General features: G+C 39.2%; 2 pseudogenes; one reads left to right on the top strand and one right to left on the bottom strand.

Moving 5' to 3' along the window:
• Window positions 1-6485: 6485 nt before the first annotated feature.
• LOC130036966 (uncharacterized) lies at window positions 6486-6582 on the bottom strand (annotated as a pseudogene).
• Window positions 6583-13165: 6583 nt separating this feature from the next.
• Window positions 13166-13276, top strand: LOC130037055 (uncharacterized; annotated as a pseudogene).
• The last annotated feature ends 375 nt before the right edge of the window (window positions 13277-13651 follow it).

The following is a 13651-nucleotide window of genomic DNA, read 5'->3' as shown; positions in this document are numbered from 1 at the left end:
AACGATACAGCAGTCAGAATTTTGAGGTTAATTTTATGGGTAGTGCATAAATAATTTTTCCCCATTATGTGGGCTGTCTTTTTATGATGGTCACCATTTTTTCTAAGTTGCAGCAACGTCTTAGTTTAATGTAGTCTCATTTGTTTATCTTCATTTCCTCTTCCTTGGTCAGTGGTGTTTCATTCTAGAAGTTTCCCTTAGCTTTAATGTCATGGAGGGATCGTCCCACATTTTTCTCCATATATCTTAAGAATTCAGGTATTTGCTTATAATAAAGTTGTTTTGAAATTTTTATCTTTGGAGATAGCTTGAAATTCAAGTGATAGTGGTGGCATTGGAATTATAGGTGATTGTGATGGTATGTTTGATATTCTTTTTCTTTAAAAAATTATTATAGGTAAGGTCATATATTTAAAATGGTATTAACATTTATAGTCTTGGTATAAAGTTACCTCATAGCACCACCAGCAAAGTGTCTATTACTCTTCACCCCCGTGATACTATATCAGACCCTATCCTAATAAATGCCTGTATCAGTCCTTTAGAGACCAAGTTGATGAAAATGGTACATATCTAAGTTTATGTACAAGATCCATTCTGCAAAGGTGCTACTTTGAGAATCTATCTCTAAACTGGAGCCAGTTTCAATATATCACTGTTATATATTTTTTCTTTGCTTTTGGAAGTCGTAGGAAGCAAACATTCCCTCCACAGTAGAGTTCCATTCTTGTATACTTGACAAGGAAGGAACTTGACATCATGCTCCTTATAAGATAGTTCACATGAGATGTAGGAGGGGAATAAGTCTTTGAAGTATTTGTCTGGAAAAAGCGAAAACGTGAGAGTGTGAAAGGAAGAGAAAGAGAGAGAGAGAGAGAGAGAGAGAGAGAGACATAAAGAGAGAGAGAGAGAGACAGAGGGGGGATGGAAAGAAAATGTCTGCCACAGAGCCTAGAGGTAGGTTGGGGAAGTTGACAGGAGGGAAACTGGGGCCATTGGTCGTGGAAAATGGGCACTGGGAGAGGGATGGGTGTTGGATTATTGTATGACTGAACCCTGATTAGGAATAGCTTTGTATCTGTATCTCATTGGTGACTCAATTTAAAAAAATAAAAAAAATAAATATATAAATAAAAACAACAAGAACAAAAAAAATTTTAAAAAGATTAGGATCAATGTTGAGGTTAAAAAATTCTTGTCATGGGAAAAGTGATTAGATATATTAAATAACCAGAGTTTATGTGAGGATGATATAGCAGCAAAGTTCTTATGTTCTTGAGGGTGAGGGTATATACTTCTCTGTTTTATCATTTATAGTAGCAGTTCATCTCTCCTTGTTTGCACACCTGAAGCAATATGACTTTTCAGTCTTTTCTCTCAAGATGTGTATTCTATTAAGTCATCTCTTGTTTCTATAACGTTTCCAGAGCTGAAGAAAACTTGTGACCACATTCAGGAGGCCCCAAGGGTACCAGCTAGAGGAAATCCAAATAAAAATACCCCACAACACATCCTGATCAAAATGACCAAAACCTTAGACAGAGACAAAATTCTGAAAGCAACAAGATCAAAGAAAGAAATCTCTTACAAAGGAGCATCCTTAAAATTTACAGCTGATTTTTCTGATGAAACCCACATGGCCCGAAAACAGTGGTGGGACATAGTGAAAAAACTCAATGAAATAAAGTTTAAATAAAAAAAAAGAATTTAGGTATGATATTGAGGTTTTTAATACATTTGATCTGACTTTGTGCCTGGCACTATAAAGAGGTCTGAGTTCAATTTTTTTTTTTTTGCCTGTTGCTGTCCAGGTTTCCCAGCACCACTTGTTGAAGAGACTTCCTTGCTCAACTTCATATTTCTTAAGCCTTTATGAAAGATTAGGTAATAATAATCTGAGGGCCAGCGTCAGGATATTTGACTATATTCCATTGATGTGAGGCCTGTCTTTATCTGAATATCATGATATTTTGATTACTACGACTTTGTAGTAGGGTTGCAAGTTGGGGAAGCTGTTCCCTTCTTCTTTTTAACAAATATTGCTTTAGCTTTTCATGGGAGTTTATTGTTGTGTATGAGTTTCAAGAGTATTTAATCTATTTCTTTGAAAAATGTTATGGCTATCCTTATAGGAAGTGCAGTAAATCTTTATAGAGCTTTGGTGTGTATTGCCATTTTGACAGTGTTAATCCTCTCAATCCATGAGCATGGGATGTGATTCCATTTCCTCATATACTCTATTATTTCGTGAAGTAGAGTTTTTAGGGGTTTTTTTTGTATAGTTCCTTAACATTTTATCATTTATCACTTAACTTCCCCTTAGTCGTCGATTTGCTCGAGCGGGCGCCAGTAACATCTCCATTTGTCCCTGTCGAGTGCTAGTGTAGCCCAATGGCATCTGTTCGAACCGGGAACATGAAGGGCCTCAAACCGATCGTTCATGATCTTGACGAAGAAGTCTGACCATTTGGAAGGTGGGCGGCCACGCGGTCTTTTGACATCCCGGGGAATCCAGTCAGTAACAGCTCTAGTCCAGCGGTCGTCTTTAAATCTCATTACGTGACCAGCCCATCCAATTTTCGACAACTTGGCATAAGAGACAGCGTCCCTGATTCTTGATCGGCGAAAGATGTCAGAACTCCGGATTATCTCTCTCATTTGAGTGAAACCTGATATTCCAAGCATAGCTCTTTCTATCATTCTTTGGGAGACCTGAATACCATTCTCATCTTGTTTGCGTAGGGCCCAGGTCTCTGAGGCATATGTTAATGCAGGAAGAACAGTGGAATCAAAGAGATGTGCCCGGAGCCGGAGGTTCTTCTTCCTCTTAGCTATTTCTTCGACGTTTTTGAAGGCATTCCAAGCCGCTCTCTTCCTCCTGCACAGCTCGGGTGCCAGGTCATTTGTCATGTTGACCTCTCGACTTAGGTACACATAGCTGTTGCATTCGGAGACAGTCATTCCATTGAGAGCGAATGGGGCATCAGGAACAAGGCTGTTTTGCATAAACATTGTCTTCGTAAGATTCAGCTGTAGTCCTACCTTTCCACACTCACGGTCAAAGTCGGCCAGCATTTGTGCTGCTTGGCTGATGTTTGGTGTTATTAAAATAATGTCATCAGCAAAGTGGAGGTGGTGTAGTTGCCGAGCATCTATCTTCAGTCCCATTACGTCCCATTCCAGTCGTCGCATGATGTTCTCGAGGGTGGCACTGAAGAGTTTTGGTGAAATGGTATCACCCTGCCGCACCCCTCTCTTGACATCAACGATCACTTCTTTGTAGAATGGTGAGATCCTGCTAGTGAATCTGTAATACAGCTCACGGAGGATCCTGATGTACTGGTCTTGAATGCCCTGATTGGCTAGGGCTTCAATGACCACTTCCGTCTCAACAGAATCAAAGGCCTTGTTTAAATCAATGAACATTAAACAGCAGCATCTTGAACTCCAGAGAAACCTCAATGAGCTTGGTTATCGCGTGGATATGGTCGATGGTGCTGAATCCTTTGCGGAACCCTGCTTGCTCGTATGGTTGTCCTTCATCTAGTGTTCTGCCAATCCTATTTAGGATGACTCGAGTGAACAACTTGTAGATGACAGACAATAGGCAGATCGGGTGATAGTTGCCAATGTCATGGATGTCTCCCTTCTTGAACAGTAGTACGGTCCTGCTGGTTTTCCATTGAGACGGAAACTTGCATTCAGACAGGTAGCGAGTGAAGAGCCGAGCCAGTGTATTGATGAGTACTGACGGCAGGTTCTTCAGGTGTTCAGGTCTGACCTTGACTGGGCAGGGTGCTGTTGGTTTCTTTACCAACGAAATGGCGTGTCGGATTTCGGAAGGGAGAACTTTGGGAAGGACATATCCATCCTGTGTAATTTGGTATGTCGGCAAGTGGACATGGTTATCGAAGAGATTTGAGTAGAAGTCATGGTAATCTTCTCCATTGCCGTTCTGGAGGATGTGATGGATCCATCAGGACGTCGGAGGGCAGTCATCTTGGTCTTATAGTTGGCGAAGGACAGGCGGGCGTTACGCATACTTTTCCTGGCTTCTGCCGCATCTACCAGTACTTCTGCTCTTCTCTCTTTGAGGTCTTCCTTGATCGCATCTCTGCACTGCTTTGCGAGCTCGGATGTTAGCTTGCGGTTGCCTGAGGCATGCGCCAAAACACGCTGGCAAATTAGCTCAAGAGTTTTCGAAGATAGGCCATTTTTTGTGGCTATCTCTCTCTTGGCTTTCCTCACACATTCATGGAGGTGCTGAACCAGTGGATCGTATTCCTCGTCAATGTTGTCAACAATGGCATCTTCCCATGTTGCCGCAATAGTACCAAAGTATAGTTCCTTAACATTTTAGTTGATTCTAATATAATATACTCGATTTTCTGAGGTATTATTGTGAATGGGATTGTTTTTCTCTATCTCTTTTTTTCTCTTTCATTTGAAATATATGGGAAAGCCATGGACTACCGGATATTCATTGTGTAATATGCTACTTTACTAAACAAATCTATTGTTCCCAGGAGCTTTTTTGTAGGTTCTTTGGGATTTTCCAAGTATAGTATCATGTTATCTCCAAATAGTAAAAGCTTGAGTTCTTCCTTTTTTATATGGATGCCCTTGATATCTTTTCTTTTTACCGAAATCCTATGGCAAGTACTTCAAGTACTATGTTGAATAGGTCTGGTGAGAGTGGGTAACTTCTTTTGTGCCTAATTGTATTCTGGGATTCTAGCTCATTGATTTCTGCTCCAAACCTTTAGTTTTCTCCCCGTTGAGAATAATGCTTGCTGTGGGTTTGTGGTAGTTTGCTTTGACTAGATTGAAGAAAGTACTTTCAACTCCCATTTTCTTGAGAGTTTTTCACCATGAATGGGTGCTGGATCTCATCAAATGCTTTATCTACATCTATCGATATGATGATATGACTTTTATCTTTATTTTATTGAGATGGTGTATTCTGTTGATTGACTAGAGAATGTTAAGCCATCCTTGCATCCCCAAGATAAACCTACTTGGTCATAGTGTGTGATATTTTGTTGAGTTTCTGGATTCTCTTTGCTGGTATTTTCTTGAGAATCTGTGTATCTGTATTCATCAAGGAAATAGGTCTGTAATTTTCATTTTTGTGGTGTCTCTGTCTGTTTTGAGTATTAGGGTGATCTTTGCCTCATAGAAGCTATTTGGGAGCATTTCTGTTTCTTCAATTTCCTGGAAAATCTTAAAAATGTTGTCAGCAGTTCCTCTTTAAAGGATTGAAATATTTCACTATTGAATCCATCTGAGCCAAGGATTCTGTTTGGGGGGATATTTTGACCATCATTTCAATTTCCTTGGTAGTGATAGGTTCAAGTATTCCAAATCTTCTTGGTTCAGCCTTGGGAGGTAATTGGAATCCATTAATTTATCAATTTGTTAAAGATTCTCTCATTTCCTGCTGCAAAGATTCTCAAAATAATCTCTGATGATCCTATGGATTTCTGTAGTTTCTATTAGGATACCCCCCTTTGCATTTCTGATTCGATTTATTAGAATTCTTTCTGTTTCTTTGAGAGGCTTCTAGAGGTTTATTGATCTTGTTTATTTTCTCAAAGAACCAGCTTTTGCTTTTATTGGTCTTCTGGATTGTATTTTTGGTTTCTAGCTCATTGATTTCTACTATAAATTTTATTATTTCCTTGCTCCACCCTAGTTTGCACTCCTTTTGTTGGTCATTTTCCAAAATCTTGAGCTCTAATTTATTCATGTAGGCCCTTTCTTTCTTCCTGATAAATTCTGGCAGAGGTATAATCTTTCCTCTTAACACTGCTTTTGCTGTGTCCCACAAGTTCTGGTAGCTCGCGTCCTCATTCTCATTTGTTTCTGGAACCTTTGTATTTCCTCTTTGATTTCTTCTCTAAGCCAACGGTTGTTCATTACTTCACTTGAGTAAAATATTTCCTTGCTGAGATTTATTCTGTTTGATCTATTGAGAAGTGACAAAGTAGTGTTGAAATCTCCACCTAGTACTGTTTTGCTATCAATGTTTTTCTATAAGTCTATTAGAAGTTCTTTTTAAGTATTTTGCTGGTCTGTCATTGAGCATCTACATTGAGGAGGGTGAGTTCTTTCTGATGTAAAGATCCCATGATCATGCAGAAATGACATTCACTGTCTCTTATAACCTTTAGCCTGAAGTCCATGTGGTCTGATACTAGTATGGCTACTCCAGCTTTGTGGAGGTGTTCTTTTCTTGAATACTTGTTTTCCAGCCTTTTACTTTTAGCCCATGGTTGCTTTGATTGCTCAGATGTGTTTCTCGCAGGTATCAGAATGTTGGGTTCAGTGTTCTAATTCATCTTCCTATTCTGTGCCTCTGAATTGGCACATTTAGTCCATAGACATTGAGAGAGATTGTTGTTATGGGGATTTGTGCTATCTTTATGTAGAATTTTTGTACTTGTGCCTTAGCTTAAAGTAGCCATGTTAGTTCTTCTTGCAACAAAAATATGGAACTCTTTACAAGTTTGCATGTCATCTCTGTGCAAGGACCATGCTCATCATTGTATCATTTCAATTTTAGTATATGTGTAACCAAACCTAGTTGGAGTTATTTTTTCTGTTCTGATTAATTTGAGTGTTGTCCTTACTTACCCTATGGCAGACAGTGGTACCTAATCAAAGAAAGTATTTCAAAGCAGCTTGATAGATTTAGAACTTTAATGTCCCAGAAAGAAAAATATGGTTTTTACCATATTATCTTTTACCATAATCAAGGCATCAGTTTTACAAAATAATTCTTTTGGAAGATGTTATATGAGTCCTGTTTAATGCACTTCCCTGAAACCTTCATTAAGACCATTAAACTAGAGCCTTTTGCTGTTCTCACCTCAGTCCCGTGTACATCTCCAGGAAAAGGTGGATGGTGTTGTCTGCACTTTGACCACCGTGAATATAAGTAGGATTTTTCTCCTGAAGGAAGAGGTGAGGATCATATTGATGATTTCATTCCACATTATTATAAGTTCAACTTGAATGGAAGTTGACACTCATGAGGCTCCTGTAAAGGACAGAATAAAGGGTCTCAGTGAAGTTTAATGGCCAACACACATTAACAACACAGATGACTCAAAGCAGCCTGTGTGCATCTTTGTGTATAGTGAGTTTCATATCTAATGATAGTGATTCTCAGTCATGACACACAGGCAAAACAGACCTATAATTAAAAATCTAGTTATCTGAGCAGAGTGGGGTTTCTTAGGTGATTGAACAAGTGTGTAGTAATTTATTACTAAGCACATACGTAGTTAGAATGATGTGTACTTTTTGATCTAAAATTAATTCCAAATATGTCTAAAATGACAGTCTCCTGACCCCACACCTGGCTTTCTTCACCAGGGTCCCTTGGAGGCGGTGTGTTGAGTTTCCCTCACCGCGCCGAGCAGAGCCCCGGCACCTGAAGACATCTGCAACCAGCCATAGGTACGCTTTAGACCACTCTCCCCAAGCTTGAAGGAGCCTCATGCATGAACGAATCTGACAGAGGAACCCAGGTGTGCGCAACCGGGGGATGAGATCTCCAAGGCTGCTCAGATCAAGACTGGGCCCCCTCCAACCAGATCCCCCATCTCCTAGTAGCTAAGTGTTACAACCATGAACTGCCCCTGGAGCCATGTAATCCCATCAATGGCCAAGATACAGAGACTGGATTTTGTTGATAAGACAACAATTATTGTCCAGTTCTCACTCTGAGAGAACCTGGTAGGCATTTGCGAGTGTCTTGCCCTTGTGTTTACTAGTCATTTACACTTCTTTCAATACATTTTATATATGATCATGGTTTATGCTTATTTTTAATATTGAAGTTTAATAGCTAAATACTGATTTTTTTCACAGCACTAATTTATTAAGAACATTCATCCTTGGCCTATCATATTAATTGCCAGTATTTGTTAGTTTTGCTTGTTTTTTGATTACTTAAATTGCTTTTGGTCCTTTTCTTTCAGGTTGAAAAATTTTGACACAAATGAGTATATGTTTTTCTTTATCTTCTACAGTTTTAATCTGAGAACAACTGTTTGTTTTGTACAAATAAGATACCTGTGCATTTACTATTTCTTCTCATTTTATTTACATTTTCACACATCTCGATTCATCTACAACTTAACCTAGTAAGTGTTGTCATATTGAAAGAAACCACCAATTTTTTCAATCATAGCACTGTAGCACTGTCCTCCCGTGGTTCATCCATTTGCTCGAGCGGGAACCAGTAACATCTTACAACAAATTGTGAGACTTGTTGTCACTAGCTATGGCCTATCGAATACGTCATGGGTAGCTTGCCAGGCTCTTGCTATGTGGACGAGATATTCTGGGTAGCTTGCCGGGCAGAGGAATCGGAATCAGGGTTGGTCTCCTACAAGGCAAATGCCCAACCCGCTGTGCTGTAAACGTTATCTAAAATATACTAGTAATAACAAATGTTGTTTCTTTAACAGTGCAATATAAACAATTATTTAGTAATTTTCTTGATTTGTTAATGAAATAGCTAAGCTCTTGAGCATCATGGGAGTATTTTTCTAACACAAGAGTCTGACGAAGGTGAAACTGTTATAACCGTCTTGTAGAATTCCATCTCCCTAGCCTGCTTCATTCTACCCCACTCTCTATCCAATCCGATCTTCTTCTGGGATTCTGACCTCCTGATTGGCTAGCCTCTACCTTTCACCTGCCTACTTTATGACATCATTCTCCCACCAAACGAACCACCAACTGGTAGAATCTTGGGAGTCCCATGTAGTTGTTTGTAAACAAATTTGAATCTTCATGGCAAGTGACGAGTGACCAATGACCAATCACCAGTGAGCAGTCGTCTGTACTGAACACTTGTGGTCTTAAGCTGCTTCAGTGTTCAGACGTAATCTCCTACTGTCTCCTCTTCTCGTCTACCTTTCATCGGTATTTCCTCTTCTCTGACCATGTCAGGTAAGGAATAATACTTTTCAAAGTTTTTCATTAGATTTATCATCCCTAAACTTAGCAGTCAAGTAAAAACAGCACGTAGTAATGAAAGAAAATATTCAAGTAGAATTTTATAAGCCTCATTTTAGCTTGACTTTGACATTTGCTGTGTGATTTTAGACACTGGCTTACTTTCTCTCACATACAAAGTGTTTTTCCTCATTGATTACATTATATTTTACACATACTTAGGAGCTCAAATACACAAACAAACATACACACACACGAACATATATATTTATATATATGTATATATATATGAGGTTTGATTCTCTGTGTTTCTTTTTCCTTTTAATATTGAATTTTACATGATATTCACTGAAAACAAGTAAATCAGAGACAGTATTTTTACAGAAATAGAAAATATAGATGCTGTGAAAAACTGTTAATATATACTAGCATGTGTTCTCTGTAATGGTCTCTCCACTTGTATTTATACTTCAGTATTGTGAATATAGTGATATTACAAAGTAATAATCATTGATCTTTGAGATTTCTATTTAAACCAGGTAATAAGAAAATATGGGGCATGGGGAAGGTGCGGAGTGCTGAGCATTAGGGAGGCAAGACCTCTAAGGTAAGCAAGTTTGGGATCACTTTCATCAAACATTGACCAATCGACACCAAGACAATATGAGGGAGAAAAAAATAGGAAAGAAAGAAAGAAGGATAGAAAGAAAGAAAGGAAGAAAGAAAGAAAGAAAGAAAGAAAGAAGGAAAGAAAGAAAGAAAGAATAGGGACTTCGATTATCAAGGAAGAGGAAAACGTTTGGACATAAAATTGAAGAGAACAAAAGACTTAACATCAAAAAAGAAAGAATATATATATGAAATATGCTGAGAATAATTCACTGAGAGCAAGTCAAAGAATTTTACTTCAATAAATGTCAGGACTAGAAATATACTATGCCTTCAATAGGGTACCAGTAGGAAAAGCTCTTTATCAGAAAGCCTTCCTTCCTGGCTTTTTTCCTTATTATTTCTTAGAACACAGTACTTGGTACTTGACAATTTGGAGTATAAACACGCTTCAGAAATGATGCTCCCCATAAATAGCTAATAGTGCTTATCTAGGGCGGTGGAAGACACAGAATCTTCAATGTTTTTATTACATTCTGGTTTTTAAGTTCATGTATGCGCTGCCTGTTAAAATAAAAAAAAATGGTATATTCTAACTTGAATCAGGAGGTTTGATTCATTTGTGTGGTCAGTAGGTTCCAGGTTAAAGCTGCTTGTCATCTTTACAAATATTATTTCATGTGATTTTTTCTTCCTAACATGAGAGTACTTTGATAATAGTCAAGTTTTGTTTTTAGGTCCTAAAAGGAAATAGAAAAATCAAGTCTCACATGACTAATTACACATTTTTGTCATATTTGTGAATTCTGAGTTTTCCTACATAAAGATATTTTATGGGATTTTGGTGCTCATTTATTAAACATTGAGAAGAAAGTTTTCCTGTTTGATAAAGATAATTCTAATCTAGGCGTTGAAAGTAAATTTGCATTATTTTGTGATCACTTTTTAAATGGTCTTTTCTGTTTCTTGTGTGATCAAGTGAAATCCTCTGCTATGTTTAACACATGTTGTTTGCTGGTTAATATTCAAAAGTACTGATGAGTATAATTTTTTGTACTTTCGAAGTTTCTGTGTTTTACTCATTTAAAACATTTCATCTCTATGAAATACAATCACGTTTATTCCTATTTTCTTTTTGTTATGTAGTTACTGATAAATCCTTTCTCTTTAATGGACTGGTAAAGTGTCACTCAAAAATCACCTTCTATTCCATTTTTTGGCTAGCAGTTTTTACTAAAATAAAATAGAGTCTTCATATTGTATATGTGGAACAATTTAGTAATAACCCTATTGCACTGTTTTATTTGGTTTTGTTTGGGATGCCATCCACTGTTATTCAAGGCTTACTCTTGGGTCTGTTCTCCATAACATACTGTACTATGCTGCTTGCTACAGAGCCCAGATTTCATTAATATCTACATAATTCTTTTTCAGTTCTGTGATACATATTTTTCATGATGTTTTCTTTACACTTCCTCCTATGTAAATCACATTGAATAGAAAAATTATATTCGTGTATGCATTATTATTCTTAGAGTTATGAGTAACTACATTGTTGATAAACAACTTAAGACACAGAATTTAAATAAAGTTTTCCTTCCAAAAATATTTCTTGGGAAAAACTCAAGTAATGATTTTTGAAGTGGATCAAAAATCAGGGTAACCTTCAATGCATCAACAAGATTAAGTTGTATGTGAACCATAAGTAACAGGTACTCACCTGATCTTGGGGAAGTTCCCATAATATCTCCAGCCCAAAGTAACCTGGCGCTGACACCAACTCCAACTCAGGAACAAAAAGGTAAGAATTTTGATCAGATGAAAAGTGGGCTTTCAAAACCTCTGGAGACCTACCAGATCCCAGTAGACCTAGATCATGCAAAGATCTGCAGGTAATGAACACCACTGACACCATCACTCTGAAGCAGGTGCAAGAAAATTCAAGTGGCACTAAGCGGACCTCCCATGCAAAAGGGAAGAACAAAAAGGAGGCTTCTGAACCTCTTGAGGGATAACCCAAGGCCAAAATCCAGCCAAAAGTCTGAGAATGCTTGCTGAGGGGAGCAGGGATTGTTTGTAATGCTGCAGTCAGTGAGAGGTGTCCTGTGACCACAGCCAAAACTAACAGCAAATCTCACAAATCTGCCTCCAGCAGGATCAGCAAGACAAAGAGCCATGGGCAGGAGAAGATAAAAAACACCAGAGAAAACTCTAAGAAAGTTAATGAGTGTAAGCAGCTAGGGAACAAGGTCAAGGCAGAAGAAAAGTCCACCATTGGCAAGATGAAATGCAAGGAAACTCAACCTGAGTTTTTCCAAGAGGCAGTTAAATAACCCCTCCGCTACCTAGGCATACACATGCTGGATTCTGTCCAAATGTTTCATGCTCTGGGGAAGAGTGATCCAAAACTTGGAATCTTTTCCTCCCAGGTGCTGAGTAGCTCAAAGAACCCCAAAGATGTCAAGCCATCCTCAGCTGTCAAGCCATGGCTAGGTGCTACATGGGATGGAAAAGGCCTTGAGAAAACTCAGGTCAAAGCACAGAAACCAAGTAGCAGTGCTGATAAACGCTCATCTCCATCCCAGTCTGAGCTGCCACCTCCTGGGAAGGTCAAATTGGTACCTTTGCCGTTTCTTACCATGGAGAATCCACAAGCTGAACCTGTTCCTCGGAGACGAAAATCTGAAGCCACACATCTTCCTGCTGCAGCTAACCCTGCCAAGCCTGGCTCTACCAATGCAGCTCAGCCAAATGCTGCCAATTTTTCCCCGTCAACCACTGCATTTTTGACTGGTCCTTCCAATCCTGCTAAGTCCATTTCAACCAACCTATCTCGTCCAGGTTTGCAGAACCCTAGTAGCCGGCCTATTCATCAGCCTGCAGCTTCTAGACCTGATCCCTACAAGACAGCAGCTGGCACTTTTCTACAGCGGGAGGCTCCTCCTGTCTGTGTGAACAAGCGCCAGTCTCCACCCAAACGTCAGAGTCACTTTCTCCTCCAAGACTTCCGTTTCCAACCTAAACCATGGAGAAAGCCCAATGTTCCCGAGCCAGTCATGTCAAAGCCCATCACCAAAGAGCAGAGACCAGAGCGTGAGGCTATGAAAAGGAAGGCTCAGCAGGAGCGTGAGAACGATGCCAAACACACCTCTTTGGGGGAAAGTGCAGTTCTTTATTGAGAGGGAAAAAGAGTTGGACATCTCTCTCTACTATGGCTACGTAATGTAAGAGCTGGAATGGTAGGTTCCACTTTAGGTACCAGATGGTTGCCCTAGGCAAACACTGAAATGCCATACACCATTTATTTATTCTAATTTTTTTTTCAAATTAAAGAGATGCATCGAACTCGGGTCGGCCATGTTGGCTGTGTGCAAGGCAAATGCCCTACCGCTGTGCTATCACTCCAGAGATGCATCATAGTTAATTGATTGTTAATAAATGTTCTGAATTTTGAGATGCTGTCAACTGTGGTTGATTTTGGGAGTGGCTGGGTGTTGAAGGAGGAGCTGGGAAAGAATGGGAAGTTAGATAGAGGAAAAAGGGGGAATAGACAAGACTCTAAGAAATACAAACATGGTCCAGGGCAGGGGAGATACCATGATCATGTAGGTGGTTTTCCCAGGGTGAGGCCCATCCATTGCACTTGGGATGTGCTGACCCCTGCGATTTCCCCAAATGTGGGAAACTCGACTGCATAAAGCCCTTAAGAGGAGAAATTGCATGGGCCTGATGAAGAGTGGGGTAGGGTCAGAGGAAGAGTAAGCTGACAGTGCATTTGCTCTGCAAGCAAGAAGGACACAGTTCAATTCTTGCAATCTTTTATGGTCCCCAGAGACCCACCAGATGTGAAACTTGACCACAGAGCCAAGAGTAAGACAAGACAAGCACAGTCAAGTATGCCCATCAATGGTGTCCTCGAAAAAAATGGGAGAAATGGCACGGTTTGCAGTTTTCGGTTAAAATAATAAATTTGGAATAGGCTGAGGAAGGCAGATGAGTCTAAGATGATGAGAAGAAAAGTAAAAATTCTTCCATAGAGGCTGTGTTTACACCTCATGGCCTCCTTTGG

This window comes from Sorex fumeus, unplaced genomic scaffold (assembly GCF_029834395.1).
Source record: "Sorex fumeus unplaced genomic scaffold, SorFum_2.1 ptg000070l, whole genome shotgun sequence".
NCBI classification, from domain to species: domain Eukaryota; kingdom Metazoa; phylum Chordata; class Mammalia; order Eulipotyphla; family Soricidae; genus Sorex; species Sorex fumeus.
The sequence above is the reverse complement of the archived record's forward strand: the minus strand, read 5'-3'. Positions and strand labels throughout refer to the sequence as shown.